At 31.6% G+C, this 22055-nt stretch overlaps 1 protein-coding gene and 1 pseudogene across 3 annotated transcripts in view; both read right to left on the reverse strand.

The window, feature by feature from the left end:
* Positions 1-22055, reverse strand: part of GckIII (Germinal centre kinase III) — a 477720-nt gene that overhangs the window by 436454 nt on the left and 19211 nt on the right. The gene's annotated exons all lie outside the window — the stretch shown is intronic.
* Positions 15776-15893, reverse strand: LOC142320676 (5S ribosomal RNA; annotated as a pseudogene).

A 22055-nucleotide genomic window follows, 5' to 3' on the forward strand; every position in this document is an offset into this window, starting at 1 on the left:
CTAACAGCGTAGACAGTTCAGTTGTGAGCAATCGGGTGAATGATAATTGCTTACTTATTAAACCGGGTTATAATGAAGAGGGCATTTTTAATGCCGATGAAACCGGCTTGTTTTGTAAATTAACCCCAAACAAAAATTTTAAATTTAAAGATGAAAAATGTATTGTTGGAAAACAGTCAATGGTCAAGATAACGGGTTTGTTATGCTCAAATTCGACTGGGACAGAAAAACGGAAACTTTTAGTAATAGGGAACTCAAGAAATCCAAGATGTTTTAAGAATGCAAAAAAAAGTCCCGTCGATTACGTGTCTATTCTAAAGCACGGATGACCTCAATGATTTTCGAGCAAGAAATTCACAAATGGGATTTGGAATTGCAAAAAAATAACAGAAAAATTTGATGGATCGAAACTGCCCCGCTCATCGTTACTCCACAACTTAAAAAAATATAATTCTTGTGTTTTTACCGCCTAATACCACAGCAAAACTGCAACCGATGGATCAGAGAGTTATTCGCAGTTTTAGAGTTCATTACAGGATATTAATGCTTTTAAAAATGATTGAGAACAAAAATAATTTCATATGACGATTTTAGACGCTATCAGATTTATGAAGCGAGCTTCTTGTAACGTATCACATGCTACAATTTGAAACAGATTTAAAAAGCCAGATCTCATTCCACGCCATATTTCGATGGAAGATTTTCATGATGAAGACGATATAACATTCTCAGAATGGATTCAAACTCTTAACTCAACAAAAAAATGAGACTTCAAGAACAGTCAATGGATGACTACGCAACAGCCGATGACGATGTACATACTACAGAAATTCCGACTGATGAAGACTTTATTACTAAGGTAACTTACAGTCCTGCAGGTAATAGCGAAGCTGAAACTGTAAACGAAGATGAATCTACCACTCTCCCAGTCGTATCAATGATTGATGCCAAAGGAAACTAAATGAAGTGAAACTAATAATGTAAATGATGAATCTGTGGAGTACTTGAATAAACTATAAAACTATTTTGATGATTACAGGTATAAGATTAAATAAACAAAAATAAACGATTATTTTAAGACTAATTATTTTGTACGGGCAATTAAGTTTTGACTTATTCTGTTAGAATGAAGAAAATATAAATTAGAATGATTTTTTTAGATTTAATAAAATACAGTTTGTACGTAAAAACGTGTAACAGAAATTTTTGTGTCGTGTTCATTTGTTACTTTCCTTGATGATTTTGGTAAGTTTTACTGCACTCTTATTACCATTCTTTTTGCTAATTTATTGAACGCTAACAGTTTTGGTTAAAAGCAGAATGTATTAGCGTCTAAAAGTTGTATTACATCTAAATTTTGTTAGTCTATAATACAAAACCCTCCTCTATGAATCATGAGACCTTGCCGTTGGTGAGGGGGCTTGAGTGCTCAGGGATACAGAGTAGCTGGACCGAAGGTGCAACCATATCGGAGAGGTATCTGTTGAGAGCCAGACTAAGGAATGATTCCTGAAAGAGGGCAGCAGCTCTTTCAGTAGTTAGGGGCGTGTCAGAATGACGTAAACGGCCACATCAACATCACTCAGTCCTCTGCGTACTGCGCAGCTGAAAGCAATGGAAAACTACAACTGCTTTTTTTCCAAGAAAATGTGGCTCTCTGCATTTTCATATAGCAATGATGGAGGCGCCTTCCTTGGTAAAATATTCCGGAGGTAAACTAGTCCCCCGTTCGGATCTCCGGGTGGGGACTACTAAGGAAGGGGGTCACCAGAAAATTAAAAAAATAACATTCTACGAGTCGGAGCGTGGAATGTTAGAAGTTTAAAAAAGGTTGGTAGGCTAGAAAATTAAAAAAGGGAAATGGATAGGATAAATGTAGAATATGTAAAACAAATTGTTATGGATGTAGGATGTAGAGGGTATACCGAAATGAAACGACTAGCACTAGATAGCGAATCTTGGAGAGCTGCATCAAACCAGTCAAATGACTGAAGACAAAAAAAAAATAATACAAAACATCGATATTTATCTTAAAACAGCTTTTTCTTAGATAGACAGTATATTTTTTGTATTATAATAGATGACGGCGTAAAAATTTATGGTTTCGTGCAATCGGCTGTAATGAGCATATTTGATCGGCCCCTTGAATCTGGTTATAATCAAGTTTTATTGTGCTTACAAAAGTTAAAGGATCGCACATATTACGCTTGTACGATTAACGATCACTTTAACGATCGTGTTATGATTATTACCCTGATCAAATATAACATGTGCAAGTGGCCAGTACAGAACAACATATTAGTTTTGATTTACTCAATATTAACTGACCTTGGTCAATTCGAAAGTAATTTCGGGAAAAAAACACCAAAGTAGTGGGTGGTGAGCCGATTTTAGTTCAAAAGCTCATTGAATTTAGATTCGGAAATTCATTAAAAAAAAAATATTTTTTTTTGGATCACTCGACATCAAACAAACCCTATAACTTTTGGTTTTTCCTCACTTTTTCTAAGATTTCGTTTTGTTGATTAAATGCACCAATAATCTTATTCTTTATTTTTTTCCAGCTTACGCCTTACACAACAGCAATTCAGCAAGAACTTCTTCTTTGAACTTGTTATCTTACATACAACATCCTGCATATAAAAACCAAATTAAGTATACGAAATGTCCCTCATTCTAACCAGCACAAAAGTTGCACACAGCAACTTAGAACATTGTAGCGAGTTCCATTCTAAAACTCTTTAAACATTTAAACTGATTTAACAATAAACATCAGTTTATGAAGCTTCTTAACGCATTTACTGTTGAAAGAATGAATTATTTCATTTACGGATTTTTTTGTCCAATGCACCAGTTTTTAAGTTGCTACAACTATTGCAAATCCGGAATTATTCGATTTATGTAATTACAATTTTTGTATATTCCCGTGCAATTCTTATTTTATCAATTAACTGGATCCGTTTTGGTATGGACACAACCTAGTTTTAACAATTACATAAACCTTTCTCTTCATCAATTTCTCTTTAAAACTTTTTTTTAAGTTTAGCTCTAGTTATATTAAATTTCAGATGCCTCAATTTTTTTTTTAAATATTAACTTAGAATTGCTCATAGAAATTAAACTTTTTTACTGAATACAGCGTCCAATTTAATGTCACTTACGTAGGTTACATTTTCATTATAAATATGTACTTTGTTCCTCCCTACCAGACACCTCGAAGATTTACCGTAACTCACCACAAGGCTTCTAAAGTAATATTATTGTTTTATAACTTTTTCGTTAATCTAATTTTACTCGATATAAAAGTAACAAGGAAGCCGGATAACAGTTTATTACAGGATATTCCTGCTCGGATAGGAGATACCTTATCATGCCATAAAAACCCATGTACGTCATCCAATCGGTCTTAAAAAAAATAATAGTTTTAAAAAAAGGTCATACGTAAAACACATAAAAGAACATAATAACAATAAAAAAATTAAAAACTTTTACTGTTTAGTATAGTACTAATACATCTACGTTAAATAAATTGAAACTGAAACACTTTTAAAAGCTACGAAATCATGTATGTGTAACTCAGTTCATACATAATTATAAATGAATTATAAATACATCATACATAATACGTATAAGAATTTAACAAGCGACTCTGAATAGTCAACGTAAACAAGTTAAAGTTAACACACACAATTACTACAAAAGCAACAATAATTTAATTTCAAGGACAGAATTCTTAAAGCTTCTTTAAAATACACTACATGTTGTCAGTTGATATTTACAATGTAAATCAGATAATATCAATAATAATAGATGGATCATAAAACAACTATTAAAAAAAAAAATCATTTGTATAAAAATATTAACAACAAATACAGAGGCGTCTTCTAATTTATTAGAATAAATAGCGCGTCAAGCAATTTCGAATTTAAAATTAAACCGGAGAACTTTACTGGTTTTATTAAAATCAGCTTCTATTGAAATTTAATGACACTAATGCTGAAGTCTTTAGGTTTCGGAATTTCCTTTCAGTTTTTTATCGTGATATATCCATTTCTATTAAAATCATTGCGGCTGTCGTGGTTAAACCTCTTCATAATACCCGAACAAAACAAATTAACATTATAATCAATAATACAAAAAGAATACGACCAAAACTAACGTAAGATCTTATGTTCATTTATTATGCTTAGAGAAGCATTAGCGTAAACCGACAGATCAAACTGACTTCATCGACAAAAAAGACTGAAATATGAAAAGCAGAATTGTGTGGGTTGGCGATAACAGGTTTATCCTTATTACTTCACTAAAAGATACTTGGTACAAGAACACAATTTTGGATTTTTATTTTAATATACAAGAAAATTATTTTAAAGCTAGTGTCTCTGAAAATGATGGGTTACAATAAATGAAGTACGATGAAAATGATTTAAGGCCCCCTTAAGCAGTTATAAAACGATCCCTAGATTTGCTGTTATCAGATAATTTTTAATTACAAACACTGATAAAAAATAAAAATTAATAATTGGATTTCATAAATTTATTATTAGTCTATTTCAGCGTTTCTCAACTTGGAAGTCGCGGTGATTTGAAAGGGGGGCGGTCGTGAAATAATTAGTCTACAAGTTTAGACTAAAAAATAATGAAATCATTTTATAACAAACAAAAAAAAATCATTTATGATAAACATTTTACTTACATTTATAAGTATAAGTGTAAAGAAAATAAATTATTGAGATCGGTGTGGTTTTTTTTTTCATTTAAAAGATTCTACCCATACGTGAATCTACTTAGAAACACAAAAAAGCAAATTGTTTTCAAGTGATAAATGACGATTCCTATATTTTGTTTTTAACGCAACCATTGACGAAAACCCCTTTTCACAGAGGTAAGACGTGGCGAAAGGAATTAACGCTTTTAATGCTTCTGTCATTAAATTTCTATATTCATTTCGACAAGCACGCCAAAACGTACCTAAATTTTTGGATGTGAATTGTAGTTGTAACGTCTTTATCAGCAGATATTTCGATGAGTTGGTCGTGAATCTCAACTGGGAACTTAGTAGCTGAAACAACGTTTTTACTAAATGGATTCAGTACAATCTCTTCCAGAAATCATTTTTACCTTCCGAGAAAGACTCCGCCAATTGAATTTTTAGCTCAAGCTAAAAAAAAAATATAAAAAAACAAATATATCTTCAGGCTATTTTCAATATAATCGGAGGTGAATGGAAATCAATATTTCTGCTTTGTAGGCGAATAATCCAGCGTCTTAATGAAGCTTCTATTTAAGCTTATTAATGGAAGATTGAACTTCGTCTGCAATTAATAAAATGTTTTATCACGTCCTTGTAAATTCACATTCAAATCGTATAAATGAGAAATTACATCAACTAAGTAAACCAACAACTTATACGTACAACATATACTCATTATTCTGTAAAAACATTGAAAATGGCGTTTGTTTACCGGGAAAAATATTATTAATTCATTTCGCAATTCTAATAACCGGGTTAACACTTTCCCCCGCGATAATCATCTGACATCTGTATGGAAAACAATTTTTTTCTTTTCGCCCATTTCATCGCATAGTTTAGCAGACAGCCTATTCTGTAATGACAGACTTTTAATAAAATTAACCATTTAATTTCGCCCTTTCTATAAGACGATCTATTAATTTTTTTCAGAAATTCACTGTTCTTTTCTGTTATCGCTTCCGCACCATAACTACGTATTGTAATACATTTTGTCCAAACTATGTTACAGTTTTTAGTAGCTTCATAAAAAAAATTAAAAAAAATATTGTCCTGGTTGTATGACCAGGTACTGATTTGCAAAACAAAATAATTTCTTTGACTGATCTGTCTCTACTGCATTCCTATCTCACAAAACATAATAATTGAGAAAAGTTTGCCACATTTGTTGATTCATCAAATTGAATACTAAAAAATCACTTTAACTCACTTGTTGAATTGTCTGATCGCGAACATCGGCAGCTGTCAACAATTCGCCTTGATACCGTGTCGTTAAAATGTCGTTTTTTCAATTTTTTTTTCTTTTTCCACGCCTATTAAAAAACACTGACCACATCAATTGCAGCAATATTAGGTTTTCTGCGATTGTATGGGGTTTGGAAATTTTAGCTACTCTTAATGCTACGAGATAAGATGCTTCAGGAGTAGTTTTACCGGTATGAATTGATTACAAATAGAAGCTTGTTGATTTCTCAAAATATTTTCTTTTGAAAAATTCCAAGGGTTTGCTTTTATGATCCGGGTGTTTAGTTTCCAAGTATCGAATTAATTCTGATGGCTTCATGCTTTTAACGAAGAAGACCTTTAAGTAAACAATACACTAGGCTTTCCATCCACCGAGGTAAAACAATAATCTAAATGTCACTGTACAATCTTGTCTTTTTACCAATCGATTCACTGGATATAAATGGAGCACTTCGTTTTTTCACAATTCAATTTATCCATTCTACATAACAATCTCCGTGGAAAAAAAACAGTTACGTTTGACCGCACACTAAAAAACCGAAACCTCAGTTATTATTTTCAATGAAACTACGCTTTTAAAAACTTAAAGGAACCTGACGCACGCTTCGCATTGGAAACTAATCTGAAGTTTTGCAATTCCTTACGTCTCTTATACTGTTGAGAGCACGAAGTGTTCAAACGTATCATATGGATGTTCGAACATGACGCTCTCACAGCGAATACTATCCAAACAGACCAAAATACAAAAAGCACGTACACATCAAGTTGGAACCTGTAAATTGTTTATGTTTGTACACTTCATACAAGCACGATCACACCTGTCGCTATCGACGAATTTAAATAGCTTTAACTAGGTTTCATTTGGTTGAAAGATCGCAAAATATTCATTGTATATCTTTTTTACTTTCTGGGGATCGAGGAGTTAAAAAGGTTGAGAATCACTGATCCATTTGTACAGCATTTTGAATCCTTTTTTTGACTACGGTAAATATTTTGCAAATCATTTACGTCATTTTTGATTTGTATAAATGCGGTTAAAAAGAAGATAATTTATTAATAATCTCGGTACATGTGTATCAAATACGGGGTAAAAAGTTTTCAACATATGAAAAATGCCAAGCCTGACCGGGATCTTTTGGATAAAGGTACGCCAGTACGAAGCAAGATTTCACATAATTATAAATAAAAAACGACCGATAAAAATTATTAGATGCTACGGAACACAAAACGTACATATACATCAAGTTAACTGGAAACAAGAAAAACCAATCTAAACAAAGAACGATTACATTCATGAGCTAAATTATAAGAACTAGGCAACAGTTATCTGCTTCACAGCGATTCCTCCAATCCTATTTACTAAGCCAAAAAAATAAATAAACAAAAATCTCACTTTCCAACAAATCACAAGTTAGTAAGAAAAGAAAATGAAGTGAAAGTTGTCAATTTTAAGTAACTAGTAGTAACACTGTTTTACACTAAGATGTAACAGAATCGTTGCAATAAATCTAAATTTGGTCTTAAACCCGACCCAAGGATAAAATTTTATCTAGCAAATCACCAATCGATTTTCCTTTAGGAAAAACTGTTTTGTAAAGAAAAAATAATTTAACGCTAAAATGAACAAAGTAAACAACGATAAAATGAAGCATAACAGAGTAAGCTCAAAGGCTTCAGTAAATAACTTTTATCACAGATTAATACAGATACAAAATAACAAAGTAAATATCACAGCAAAGCCAAATTTCTTTATACTCTTCAGGGAAAAGTACGTACACTTTAATTTATGTAAATGAGAGCATATTACATGATTATATTAAAAAATGTTAAAAATACATTAATATAAATCTGAGTAACAACAGCCCTAGGACAAAATCATACACGTAGATACAATAATTTAATTGAAAAAGTTATTTTTTTTACTTAATCACCGTTTAATTTGTTTTCCTTTTTTTAAATTTAAATTACGGATAAGCCTACAAAAACGTAGAGTTTTATAATATAAGAAAATAAATGCATATAAACGACGTAAAGAGAATGTTAAATGAGTTCTCTCATCTTCTGACTATCTGGAATGCGGAAATGTGTATTATTTTTTACGCTAAGTTTTACAACTAATCACTTCAAATAGTCCTCCTTCGAATACGTATTCTGATAATGAAAATATTTGCAATAAGTTAAACACGAAGTCTGAGCAAAAAAGTAACTAATTTTTTTCAATTGCGCGGCTGTAGAGAGAATTTTATCGGATGCGGTTGACACCACTGAGTTAAGATGTAAACCTAAAACATCACATATCCTGTTAAGAAGTTTTTGCTTGTTGTACAAACCACGTACTGTTACCGTTAAAATAAGCTAATTTTTGGGAACACTGACATTTTAAAATAAGATAATGTATAAACAAGAAATTAAGGAGAAAACTTTTGTAAACACTATTCAGTGTTTACACGATTTAAAAACGGATGCGCAATAGTTTATAATGATCGAGAAGGCCATCAACTACAATCACAGACCAATCTCTTGTTGCAAAAATTGCTTTTGCGTTCTTGTGTGGAAACTAGCAGAAGACTGGACATTTCAATCGGTTATTGCCATGATATTCTAACTGGAAATTTGGGAATGTGACAGAGTTCGAGCTCCGGTTAATGTCACAAAACCAAAAAAATCATGATGTTAAATTCTACCAAGGACAGGGAAAATCTTTAATAGCATCACAACAGGCGATGAAATTTGAGTTTATGGCAACTATGTCGAAACCAAATTTCAATCTTCGAAACGGATACGAAAAATGTTGAATTACGTTCGATTAAATATCAAGACTAAAATATTCGACTGATTTTTTACTTCCTTGTGCGAAGTAAAGGAAATATTCTGATCGCGAAAAATTCCGGTTTCCAGATTTCAACGGAAATATCCATTTTTACCAGTTTCGGCGTGACGTCTCTACGTACGTACGTTCATATGAGCATACGTATGTTTCTCGAATTAACTCAAAAATGATTAGTCGTAGGATGTAGAAATCTTTGATTTAGGACTATTGTAACATCTAGTTGTGCATCTCTCCTTTTGATTGCAGTCGACTGAACCAAAAGTATCCAAAAAAAGCCCAATATCCAAAAAAAATCTGGACTTTGGACTTTTTCTTAACTGCAATAATAACCCCTCATAGAGAGCTTTTCAAACGATATATCATAAGTGGTACTTATTTTCGTTGGTTCCAAAGTTATAGCCAAATAAAATTTTAATTAATGATATATTTGGATCAAGGGGAAAGCACAACACGGTTGGTGGAACAGACTTCATCTCCTTTTATTATGTTAACTTTTTTTGTTTTTATTTAAATATATTGATTTGTTAATAATTATTAACCTCTGACTGTAAAAAAATATTACGATAAATAATAATTATTCAATAATACCATAAAAAATGGAAAAATATCAGACATTAATGAAATAATATTTTGTGTACTTTTCAGTTTAAAATATATGTATAAATAATTTAATAGGTATACCAGGAAATAATGTGGTGCCCGCATCAGATTTTTTAAAAAGACCTCGTATGTTGTAATAATCCGATGCATAAAAGTAAAAAAAAAAACCAATGTTAAACTACCTATGTAAAAAAAAATTATTTTCTTTAACTTATAAATAAACTGCAAGCGGATCACCGGATGAACTTACTCTACAATATAAAACCTTATCGAAATATAATATTCTACTGAAGATAAGGACGGCTTGGACGTAAATAAAAATATAAAATGCGAATATCAACCTTTTTTAAATTTGTTAAAAAAAATATTTCGTTATATTTTTGAAAAAACGGCAGAAACGGTTTTACGAATTTACGCTTCTGGAATTTACTCGTTCAAATCACAAACTCGCTATAAAAAAAAAGGAAACTGAAAAAAATAATAGTTTTGTAAAACCTAAATTGGAAATATTTTTGAACGGACAAACTAAGCCTTCCAGAAAAAATCCTTTACGTGACGGATTTCCTAGAATAACATTAACCAAAGAGTACTGCAATAAAATTATTATTATTTTTTTTAATTTTAAACCGAGACTTGAACGTTTTACTTCTATTTATTATTATTATTATTATTAACGTTATCATCATCATCTTTACTCACCTGATGTATTTTCAAGAAAAATAAAGAAACAAAGTTTTAAGCAATTCTCAAAATAAATTTTAAATGTAGGCTAGCTAGAGGAAAGGTTTCTCCAACATATTTACTCGCTAGAAACGCACAATTTTGGTTGACGGTCTCCTTATGGACAGAGTATACACGCCAAATCTCTCCAATAAATCAGGTTCATATAAAATATAATTCAAAATAATATCAAAAATAAAAGCCGACTTCCGTGGTGGAGTGGCAGTTTTTATCTTTCCAACAGATGGTCAGACTGAGCAGATTTACATATTACAAATTTCACATCTCATGAGTTTGTCCAAAGTATTCTTATTGGGAAATACGTAATTACTTAGCTTTTATAATTATTCGGTTAGTCTGAAAAAAAAAACTATTATGTTTCAATCAATAATAAACATTATTGTTAATCGTTCAAGGTAACAAGAAGTAACAACGTAAAAGTGCAAAACAATAAATATAAGCGTTCATTTCATACATATAAGTAAAATACGCGTATCTTAAAATAAATATTTGCATCACACTATATTACAGAATGTAAATAAAGACAATAAAAAAATAAGTTATTTATTAACCAGTTTGATAAGATAATTTACTTGCTGGGCAACGTATGTGTTGCGATCACGCAAGTTTTGATATAATGATTATTTAGAATTAACCGTCATGTCAAAAAAAAAGTTTAGTAAGAATTTTTTTTAACAAACAACGCAGCTGCGCGAAGAATCAAAATAAAAGAGAATAAAATCTTTACTTCGTAAATTAAAGATTAATCTATCAAAATAAGTTTCGGTTATGTACAAATGAAAAAACAATTGTTTAATTATGCAAATAAAGGAGATCGAACTGAGATAATGACTCCCCCACAAATTTAGTCTATCAAAACGTTTATTTTAAGTATTTATTAATTACTTTAAATAAACCGATCATTCAAAATATGTCTAATTGATTTTTTTGAAATGACGCATGAAATATTTATCCAATTTAAACTGCACAATTTACAATTTGTTGTAAACAGGAAGAAATTACGGATCCGTAGAATAATGCGGTGATAATGCTACTGTATATGGTGATCAAAGCAGAATTGTTAACCATAGACCTATATACAGTATATTACGACGATTAAAACTGTTAATATAGAAAAAGGAGTAGCGAGATATATCAACACGAAAACCTTCTACAGAATAAGATTCTACAGTCAACATATTAAAAATGAAAAAAAGGTTTGCATGTTAATGGGGGGTTAGCTAAATTACTTGCGTTGTTCAGATGATTTATAGTTGTAGTGAGTTCAGGTAAGAAATAGGTTGAGGGAAACTTGAACTAGAGGTCGAAAGAAGTTGGGGTAATAACGAATAGAATACAAACGAAGATAATAATAAAATCAAACTGTTTTGATGAAAACTGAAATGGCTGGTACATGTTGCAAATCAAGAACTGAGCTAGAAGAGTAATGGAGCAAATGAGAAGAATAAAAGGTGGTAGACCAGGAAGAAAGTTAAGTAATGTAACTGTAAATATTAGGGGATGGGGGCGCCAAGGACACCGAAGAGGAGACTCATTGCCTCGGTGGTGGCCTCTTCATGCTACATGCGGCCCCGGTATGGATCGCTGCCACAAACGTTAGGCGTAATGTTGTAAGCCTTCAAGGAGTTCATAGGAGTGTTCTCCTTGGTGTCATCGCAAGATATCGTACGGTCCCGTATGAGGCGATTTGCGTCCTGTCGTCGGTTCCTCCGATTGAGCTATTGGCCCTTGAACGCACGTTCTGTTTTGATTGGTGTGGACATGGCTGAGACCGCAGATATAATCCGTAGAAAATGGAAGGAGAGGTGGCGGTCAGGAGACCGAGCAGGCTGGCCTAAACGAACTGTCACGGATCTTGGCCTTTGGCTTGACAGGCGGTACGGTGAGCTCGGTTATTACGTGACTCAATGTTTTACGAGGCACGGTGTTTTTGAAAGTTACCTGTACAAACTCCACAGAAGGTCCTCTCCCCGTTGCATATATTATGACAGGGAGGATGACATAGAACACACCATATTTGTGTGTAATGAATGGCAGAATCAGAGAAGAACGGTCGGGATTAATGGGCTTCAGGTAGAGAACCTTTTGAGATTTGTTTTAGGGTCGGAGGCCAACTGGAGGAAGTTTGAGACCTTCGCGACCGAAATCCTCACCGTCAAGGTGGCAGAGGGGAGGAGAAGAGGCTTCTAGATGATGTCAAAGTAGGGAAGGGTGGACAGCCCCATCCGAGAGTTGTCGCATGTTTAGGTGTGCGGCTTACAATGATCGGGTGGGGCCTCCAGGGGCCAGTAGGTGGGTAAAAAGTTAAGACAGAGACCCGGCTGCGAGGGGGGTTTTGGGAACGGCATAACCGGGCTGGTTCTTCCCCTTCCCGTGGTTACAGGCAGGTAATGCTAATGACCGAGACCCGGTCTCTGGCGAGCGGGCTGGGAACGACATAATCGGGCCTGGTTACCGTCCGCTGGAGATTTGAGGCAGGCAGCAGAAGATCCAACCGGGGGGGAGGGGGAGGCCGACCTGCCGTGCAGGATTTTTAGCCGGTGGGTGGGGAGACCTCTTTAGGGACATGCTCATTAAAAAAAAAAAAAAAAAAAAAAAAAATTGGGGGATAAACTGGACTAGTACAGTTCGGAATACAAGGAGGCAAAAACTGAAGGGAACTAATCAGGAAAACAATATAAGAAGCATTGAAAGAGAATTTCAGGAAAATAAAAAAAAATAATCTAGCATAGAGTTTAAGTATATAATTTTTTAACGATGAGAATATTATCATAAATTTTCATAATTGGAAAAACTTATAATTATTCTTTAATACTTAACTTTTTAAATCACTTTGAGTACTCTGAGACTTTCGTTATTACAAACTATGATCGTTTTCTGATCATGATGCGTTACTTTCAAAAGTGAAATGAAATAATGTCCACGATAAGATAATTATAAAGAATCTTTCGTTTTCAGCATACTTAGCTGTTATCATATGAACAGGTACTGTTGCTGAAATTATTCACAGATTTCCTTTTCATTATAAATAACAAAAAATGAAGCGACGTAAAAGTGAAGAATACGCTTCGAAGGATTGAGAAAGTACACGATTTCCTTAATATGTTTAAGTGTGAAAAAAATTAAGATTTAAAATGTTTGAAGGACCAATTTCAGATTTAAATATAAAAATTTAATGTGGATACCACATGACTTCCTTGTACCCCTATTATATTACATATACACATTTTTAAAAGTACATAAAATTTTATTTCATTAATAACTTCTGATTTTTTTTTTATTATTGAATTAATTGAAAAAATTTGTTTACAATCGAAGATTAATCATTATTAATAAATCAATAAAAATAATAAATAATATTTAAATACCAAAAAAAAAAGAAAAGGAAATGAAGTCGAATTCGAACCGATGTGGCTTCCCCTTGTAAGGTCAAAATATTTCATTAATTAAAATTTTATTTGGCTATAACTCTGGAACCAATGAAAATAAGTACCACTTTTATATATCGTTCAAAAGCTCTCAATGAGGGCAATTACTGCAATTAAGCAAAAGTCCAAAATCCAGACTTTTTGGATTTTGTCCTTTTTTTGGACATTTTTCGTCAAGTCGATTGCAATAGAAAGGAAAGGTACACAAATAATGTTACAACAACAGTCCTAAATCCAAGATTTCAACATCCTACGGCTAATCGTTTTTGAGTTATGCGAGATACATACGTACAGACGTCACGCCGAAACTAGTCAAAATGGATTCAGTGATGGTCAAAACGGATATTTCCGTTGAAATATGAAAACCGAATTTTTTCGCGATCACAATACTTCCTTTACTTCAGAAGTAACACAATACTTCCTTTATTTCGTACAAGGAAGTAAAAACACAGTTATATATTCAAAAAAAAATCATAATAAAAAAATTCTCTATCCGCAAAACCATTTAAAATATAATTATTCAAATTAATTGTAGCAAGGAAGCAAAACAAAACTCCATCCCAAAAAATTAATTCGGACAGAGTTTAATCTTTAATCCGTTCAAATGCCTGCCTATTATTCGTAGAGTTCTTATCGGAAACAGGTGATCCCAACATTTGATAACGAAGATGTAACGTCTGCAAAGGTCGACTTTGTCCCTAGATTATTATGACGTAAGTAGCATTATTATAAAATCTATTCTACAATTAATTATCCCATTTTTTAAAGCTTCACTCAAGTTATACATAAATGGCAATTTATTCATTTTATAAATGTACGGTAAAATTGAATAGGTAACTACTGTAATCTGGCGCAAAATTAGTAATTAAGAAAATATGTTTTCTTAATATACAGATTTGGTGAAATAGAAAAAGAACTAAATAATTGATAAATTAAAAAATAGTTTTAAAAGACGCCAACGACACGCGGTGTTCCCAACCAGTCACCCATTCCAGCACTAATCGTGTCCAATGCTGGTCAGTTAACGTCGGTGATCGGATGAGAAGTGGTGTATTCCAAGTAAATAGCTAGTTTTATAAAAGATAGCCGTATCTTATTATCCTAGTATTGGTGAAACTAATTCATCAGTTCCAATAAAATCTCGCCATTAGAAATCGCGTTATAGGAAACTAAAATAAGCATAGTGAATTTTCGCAGTCTTTTTCTTTAATTAACTCGATATTAGTTTTCAGTTTTTCTTAACTTTGGAACTTTAGACAGTAGCATACTACCTTTTTTTTTTGGAGTAAATAAATCCATCAAAATCTGCAAGAGCTATCAAAATTTAATATTCATATGAAATAAAAAAATATAAATTATGGGAAAATATTTTAATTACACTTACAATATAATTAAAGATATAAGAGTAACTATTAGATTAAACGTCGCTTTTCTTCGGTGACCGGTCGAGAAGCGGTATATTCCGCTTTATATTATCATTAGCAAATGAGTGGGAGAGGATGATTTGAATTTACTATAAACTTAGCGTTACAATATATACTTCGACACTAAAAAAATGAATGAGTGTAACAATCAATCCTATCACGATTTTTGACTTCGGCCCTACCACTTTGAATTAAACAGTTCACGTCGGACCAATAAAATTAAGTTATGAACGGCTACTACTTTTATATGACCGTCCAAATGATGTTGGTCATATATTTATCTATTTATTTACTGTAACGGTACTTTTTTATATTTATTTATCTAGTAAGTGTGATGAAAACATTTTTCCTTCATTTATAACTTTTTGTTATAACATTAAATTTCGATATACGTGTGAAATTTTTCTGGAGTTATTTACTTCTAAATAAACTGATAAATTAAAAAGGTAGTAAACTACTTGATTTTTGATGGCGAGATTATTTTACTAGCAACGGTAAAATTTGTTTCGCCAATACTACGGTTACAAGAAAAGTATTATTTTGTTATAAAACTGGCTATTTAATTGGTAAAAAAGTAATAATAATGTTGTTAAAAAAAAATCTTTATATTTAAGAAAAATATAACGTAATATAAAGAAACGTAACTATAAGGAAATAATATACACAACACACATAGATGTAATAAAAGAAAAAAAAGCCAAAAGGTAATTCCCAAGCGATCACCCATCCAATACATACATAGATGTAATAAAAAAAGTGCCAACAGCACGCGGTATTCCCGAGGGGTCACCATCCAATTACTAACCACGCCCAATGTTGCTTAACTTCGGTGATGTGATGACAACCGGTGAATTCAACGTGGTATGACCGTTGACAAGTAAGATCGGTAGTTTTTCTTCCGATGTAAGTAACTTTTAACAGCTAAACGCAAACTTATGTACTCATTAAAAGCATATGAGTTTACTAAACAGTTAACTATATTTATATAACATAATTTAATTAATTATAATTATTTAAGTAATATTTTTATTCACCTTATTTAAACAAATTTTAGTTCACGTAATGTAATACTTGAATTAATTTATATTTACGTGTTGTAATGTGCGTTATCTACTACGTAATATAAAGTTTAATCTTGTTTTTAATTTTTAATAGATTAAAGTAAAATCTTTTTTAATCCAATAACTGTGGCGACGACCTAACCTAAAGAACCAAAAAATAGTCTGACAAGGAGTTGCTCTGAGAAATATTCTTAGAGGACAACATGAATTTGAATTTACTTTTGATTCAGATTCACATGTAATAACAAATAATATTTTTTATAATAATTATTTTTTTTTGTAATAGACATTTATAAGAAATGCTCCTCGAATAATTATCAACTGCCGTACCACGTTGAATACACAAATTTTTGTCCGATCACCAAAATTAAAAGCAACAACAACAAGGGCAGTTAGAGTTTGGATGGGTGACTGCTTGGGTATTCCTTGTGTTGTTGGTACCGCATTTGTTTTTTTTTTTATTAAATCTTAATTTTCCTATTTTCTTTATATTGATGTTAATGAAAACGTTTCTCTTTAATTTATACATATATACAGAGTGTTTCTAAAATGGTGGGCTGGCTATACTTTTTCGGATTCTACTTGTAAAACTAAACAAAAAATTACTTTTGTAAAAATGGTAATTTCTCCTTCGTTCTCCCACTGTCCGCCATTTTGTTATTTATATCTCAAGTTTGGATAAACGAATCGCATAATATTTAGTAAGCGTCATGGTAATAAAGTTTTAAAATTACAAAAAATTAGAACTTAAATAACTTTGCAAATTACAAAATGGTGGCAATGTTTTTTTTTTCAATCCGTTTTATCTCCATAAATATTAGTTTTATCAAAATTTATGTTATTTGCTAAAATATTAAGCCTTTTATTTTAAACAAAATGACATTTTATTTATTTTTTTAAATCGGTTTACATAGTCGAGTTATGGGAGAAAATTGATGTTGTAATTCTGTCATAATTGTTATGTTTATTACTTTGAGAAAATTATTATTTAATCTGATACTAATTTACAATACTAGAATTAACAATAAATAAAAACGATTAATATTTAATTGAACTGAACGTAAAGTGGAGGACATGAAAACTGACACAAAATTACATCAATTTTCTGCCGTAACTCGGCTATTTGTGAACCGATTTAAAAAAATAAAATGTTTTTCAAAACAAAAGATTTAATATTTTAGCAAATAACATAAATTTTGATAAAACTAATATTTACGAAGATATAACGGAATGAAACTTAAACATGGCCGCCATTTTTTAATTTGCAAAGGTATTTAATTCCTGATTTTTTGCTAATTTTAAAACTTTATTACCAAGACGCTTACCAAATATTAATGTGATTCATACACCCGAACTTGAGATACATATTTTTTTATAAAAGTAACAAAATGGCGGACAGGGGGAGAACGAAGGAGAAATTGCCATTTTTCCTTACAATATTTCTCGTTTTGTTTTACAAGTAGAATTCGAAAAAGTATACCCAGTCCACCATTTTAGAAACATCTTGTACATATTTTTTTTTTTTTTGTAATTTCTCATTAATTAATATTACTACACGATTTACCTATTAAATAGCTAGTTTTATAGCAGAAAAACTATTATTGTCAACCTAGTAATGGTGAAACCAGTTTCACCATTCAGACCGCAATCAGATATCGAGTGGTTTTCTCCTCTTCAATAGTTCATCTTACGTAAATTAAGCTAATGTATTACTCATAAAAAGCTCAACTGTTACACAGTGTATTTTTGCAGTCTTCTTTTGTTGGAACGTGTTGTCACTTTTTGTCTTTTAGTTGTAAAATAAAATGTTTCGGGGAAATGCAAAATGTAAAAATATACTACTATAAAGTTTTACGATCCGTAAAAACTAACTTTTTTGTAATTAATATTTATGTGATCTTTCTTGTGTTAGTATAATATGCTAAGAAAAGCTTAATTTTTTAATTGTTATCCTCAATTTGAATTATGGGGTAAGACTGCTCCTTTCTATTTCAAAAAAATTCATTTTCATACAACGATTAAAGCGAAATCAAATTTAATGTACCCAATTTATCAATTAATTTTTTTGTAATTATATATTCAAGAAGTTATGAAGGACTTATAAAATATTTGTCCTCGAAAAAACAGCAGCACAAGGACAAAGATAAAATTCGAGAGTAAGTCAATTATTATCCGCAATTTAGTTATATTTTTGTTTATGTTGGTAGTACTGTCGTGTTGCGTGGAGAACGCATGCGTGGTTTAATCATGTCTGTGCAGGGTTGATGCTGCTAGGTTAGTTCCACTATCGCTGCCCTGCGGTTAACCACGGCTACTCCGCTTTCTGTTTGCACTAAAGAAGAGCAACGTTCAGTGATCCGTTTTTTGTGGTCGGAAGGTGTATATGGGGCCGAAATTCATCGAAGACTTTCGGTACAGTACGGGAACAGTATGTTGCCGCAACGGAGTGTCTACGAATGGATTGAAAAATGGTCGCACAAGTGTTACGCACAACGAAGGAGCCGGACGACCGTTTACCGCCACAAATGAAGAAAACATGAGCGTGCACGTCACATGGTTTTCTTAGACAGACGAGTAACTATTGATGAAGTGGCACATCGTCTGCAAATTAGTCACGGTTCAGCCTACGAAATCATCCACAACAGACTTGGATTTCATAAAGTCTGGGCAAGACGGGTCCCAAAACAACTCACACAGTTGCATAAACAAACGCGCTTGGACATCTGCCAAAAACATTTGGATCGCTATGGTAACGAACGGGACATCTTCTTAGACAGAATCATCACTGGTGACGAAACATGGATCCATCATTACGATCCGGGGAGTGAACGGCAGAGTATGGAATGGAAACATCCAAATTCGCCCTGCAAAAAAAAAAGTTCAAGACTCAACCGTCCGGAGGAAAACTGATGCTTATGGTTTTTTGGGACTCACAAGGCCCAGTACTGGAACATTATGAGAAAAGGGGCACGACAATAAACAGTGCGCGTTACAGTAAGATGCTTACTGCCAAGCTGAAGCCAACATAGAGGACTACTATCGAAAGGTGTTGTGTTGTTGCAACACAATGCCCGTTCACATGCTGCTGCTCACACTGCTGAAACGCTCCAGAAACTCAACTTTGAAGTACTGGCTCGTCCTTCGTATAGTCCTGATCTTGCCCATTCTGACTACCACTTGTTTGGTCCACTCAAAGAGGCATTAAGGGGCCGTCGATTTTTCTCGGACGAAACAGTGAGAAAAGCGGTGCATTCCCGGCTCGCAGCTCAACTGAAAACCTTCTTTTATGAGGGCATCAGGGTACAACGATGGACCAAGTGCGTTGAAATGCAAGGGGACTATGTTGAAAAATGATGAACATGTAAGTTCCCTATTTGTACTGCAATCAAATTTATAACTACAGTGCGGATAATAATTGACTGACCCTCGTATGTTAAGATTCTGTTATATTATTTTGGCTGAAACTGTTTCTACTTAAAACTACTTTCATTTAAAAAACAATTTCTTTTTCTACATCAGGAATTATTGATATGGAAGTAATTTTCAATCATTATCTAAGTGGTGGAAAGTTCAAATGGTAATGGGAAAATATTTTAATGATTTTTAAAAACAATGTTTTCTGCAGCCGGTAGATACTGGTTGGATTATGTTTTATTAGCATACATTTGATTCTAATGCAATTTTTACTATTTCAACAAATTACTTCAAAACCCTTTTTTTGTTATAAAATAAAGTAAGGTTAAAGTATAATAATTATTTTCAAAATTCATTGCTAATACTTTTCTTTTTTTTTCTGTTATTTTGAACTTGTCTCTGTTATAATTGCTAATCAACTAATAAATAGACTAACAAAGTAGTTAAATATTGTATTATTTTTGTAATTAAATAAAATAGCTTTTTTTACAAAGTTTTAGATTCTGAATAATATTATTATTTTGGATAAAATTATGATTGTTTAGAAACAGAAATAAATGGTGTAACTTCATTGTTTTTGATAGAAATAATATTCTATTTAAAAGAATACATCAGTAAAATAATGATATAAAAGGAACATAAGGATTTCTATGTTAATATACGAAAAATGTAACATAAATTTCTATTATTTCCAATTTTTTTATTTATTTTTGTAGTAAAATTTCAAAAGATGAAATAATATTGGCAAAAATGACAGATTTTAAGCAAAAATAATTAAGTTGTAATAAATCTGTGATTTAGTTATTTACAAGAGAACTAGAAAAAAAATAATATATATATATATGTAATGTATGCCGCCTAGTGGTAGCAAAACACGAACAACAGGATAACTAATAAAAAAAAACAGATCTTTTAGAAAAGTGTTATTAACGTGCCAAAGTGTAAATGAGTTGATTTGATTAGGTTAGATATGATAAAATTTAAAAATAAAATCTGGTTAAAAAGAATTTAAGAAAAATTCTAATAAAATTAAAAAAATGGCATCAAAGGTCCTTACCAAAGGAAAATTCCGAGCAAAAGATCCATAATAAAAAATAATAATTTGAATAAATACTAAAGATAATAGAAGAAACTTCAAATTGGAAATAATAATAAGGAAAATACTTAAAAATGTTACGGCCGAAAAAAATACAGAAGTTTTAAAGTTCAGTGAAACAACAGAAAAAAACCCACTCATATCAATCTCGCCAACTTATAGAATAGAAATTCGGAAAGTTTTTAGAAAACAGACTAACAAAAATGTTTTGAAGTCCATACACATTTTGCAGTTAATTAAGTTTAGAATTTATAGCAATAAAAGAAATGTGATATTAAATTTTACTCATTTGTAAGGTTAGATATTTAGAAGAATGAAGCTACAGGAAGGATAGTTTTTAAGACCTAAACAAAGCTTTGACTTATGTGCTCCTTAGAAAACTGAAACGCATTAATTCTTCTGAGATGCAATTTTTCTGGTACATTTAATTTAGACAACAAATCTAAAACGGTGACAAAAATTTTAGACGTATCAGGTAGTTAGCACAATCCATGGGCCACGCTGTATTTAATATTCACTAATTTTTTTAATTTTAATGTTAACAACGAACCTCAGATCGTAAATTTTGCAGATAATACAACTTCTGCTGTTACAGCCAAACTACAGTTGTTATAGTAGAGCAAAGTTGATCATTGGTTTTGTAATAACAAGTTAATACTGTACTAAGAAAAGTGTTGCATTGAAATTCAATATTATTCAGAAAAAATCTTTCTTTCAAACCAAGAGATATATAATAAAACGCATCAATAATATCATTTACCACCTTATTGCTTTTAAATTTAATAGGATATTTAAAAAAATGAATGAGTATATATTCACATATTACTAAACACTAGCATAGGCTATTCCCCACAAGCGATACACGTTTTATTTATTCAAAGGAAAGCTATCAGAGTACTAGCACTGGATCCTAAAGTTGAATGTAGGATAAGTTTACGGAGCTGAACTTACATACACTCTTGAATTTATTATAATCTACAACGCACATTTTTCTATCGTAATACCCAGGAGGCTTTTGACGTTAACAGTAGTGTACACAATTAATTTTCGAGAAGAAAACGTAACCTGCTTTGAACTACGTACAACAGATTATAAAGGTAACAAAATGTCAGTAATTATTTAGGAAAAAATGGATTCTAACATGAATTTTATTCACTAGAAAAGTTTTTGAAATTCGTTGAATAGGGGTTGCTTTGACGGATACATAATAAAATAGCCGATAAATATAAATTACATCTTTTAATATTGTTATTTTTTTGATAGTAATGAATTATTAGTGTAACAATGTTTCTGTTCTTTTTATATAATTTAATGTAAATTGTGTGCTTTTTTATGTTTACGTTTTGAAATTTAAAAACACATGAGGGCGATACAAGCAAATAAATAAAACTCTACATCTAATATTTTTTTTCAATCGAAAAAACGAAATCCTCTCGTCAATTAAATCGTTATCCACCTTTAATCTT

Source organism: Lycorma delicatula, chromosome 2, assembly GCF_047948215.1.
Source record: "Lycorma delicatula isolate Av1 chromosome 2, ASM4794821v1, whole genome shotgun sequence".
NCBI classification, from domain to species: Eukaryota; Metazoa; Arthropoda; class Insecta; order Hemiptera; family Fulgoridae; genus Lycorma; species Lycorma delicatula.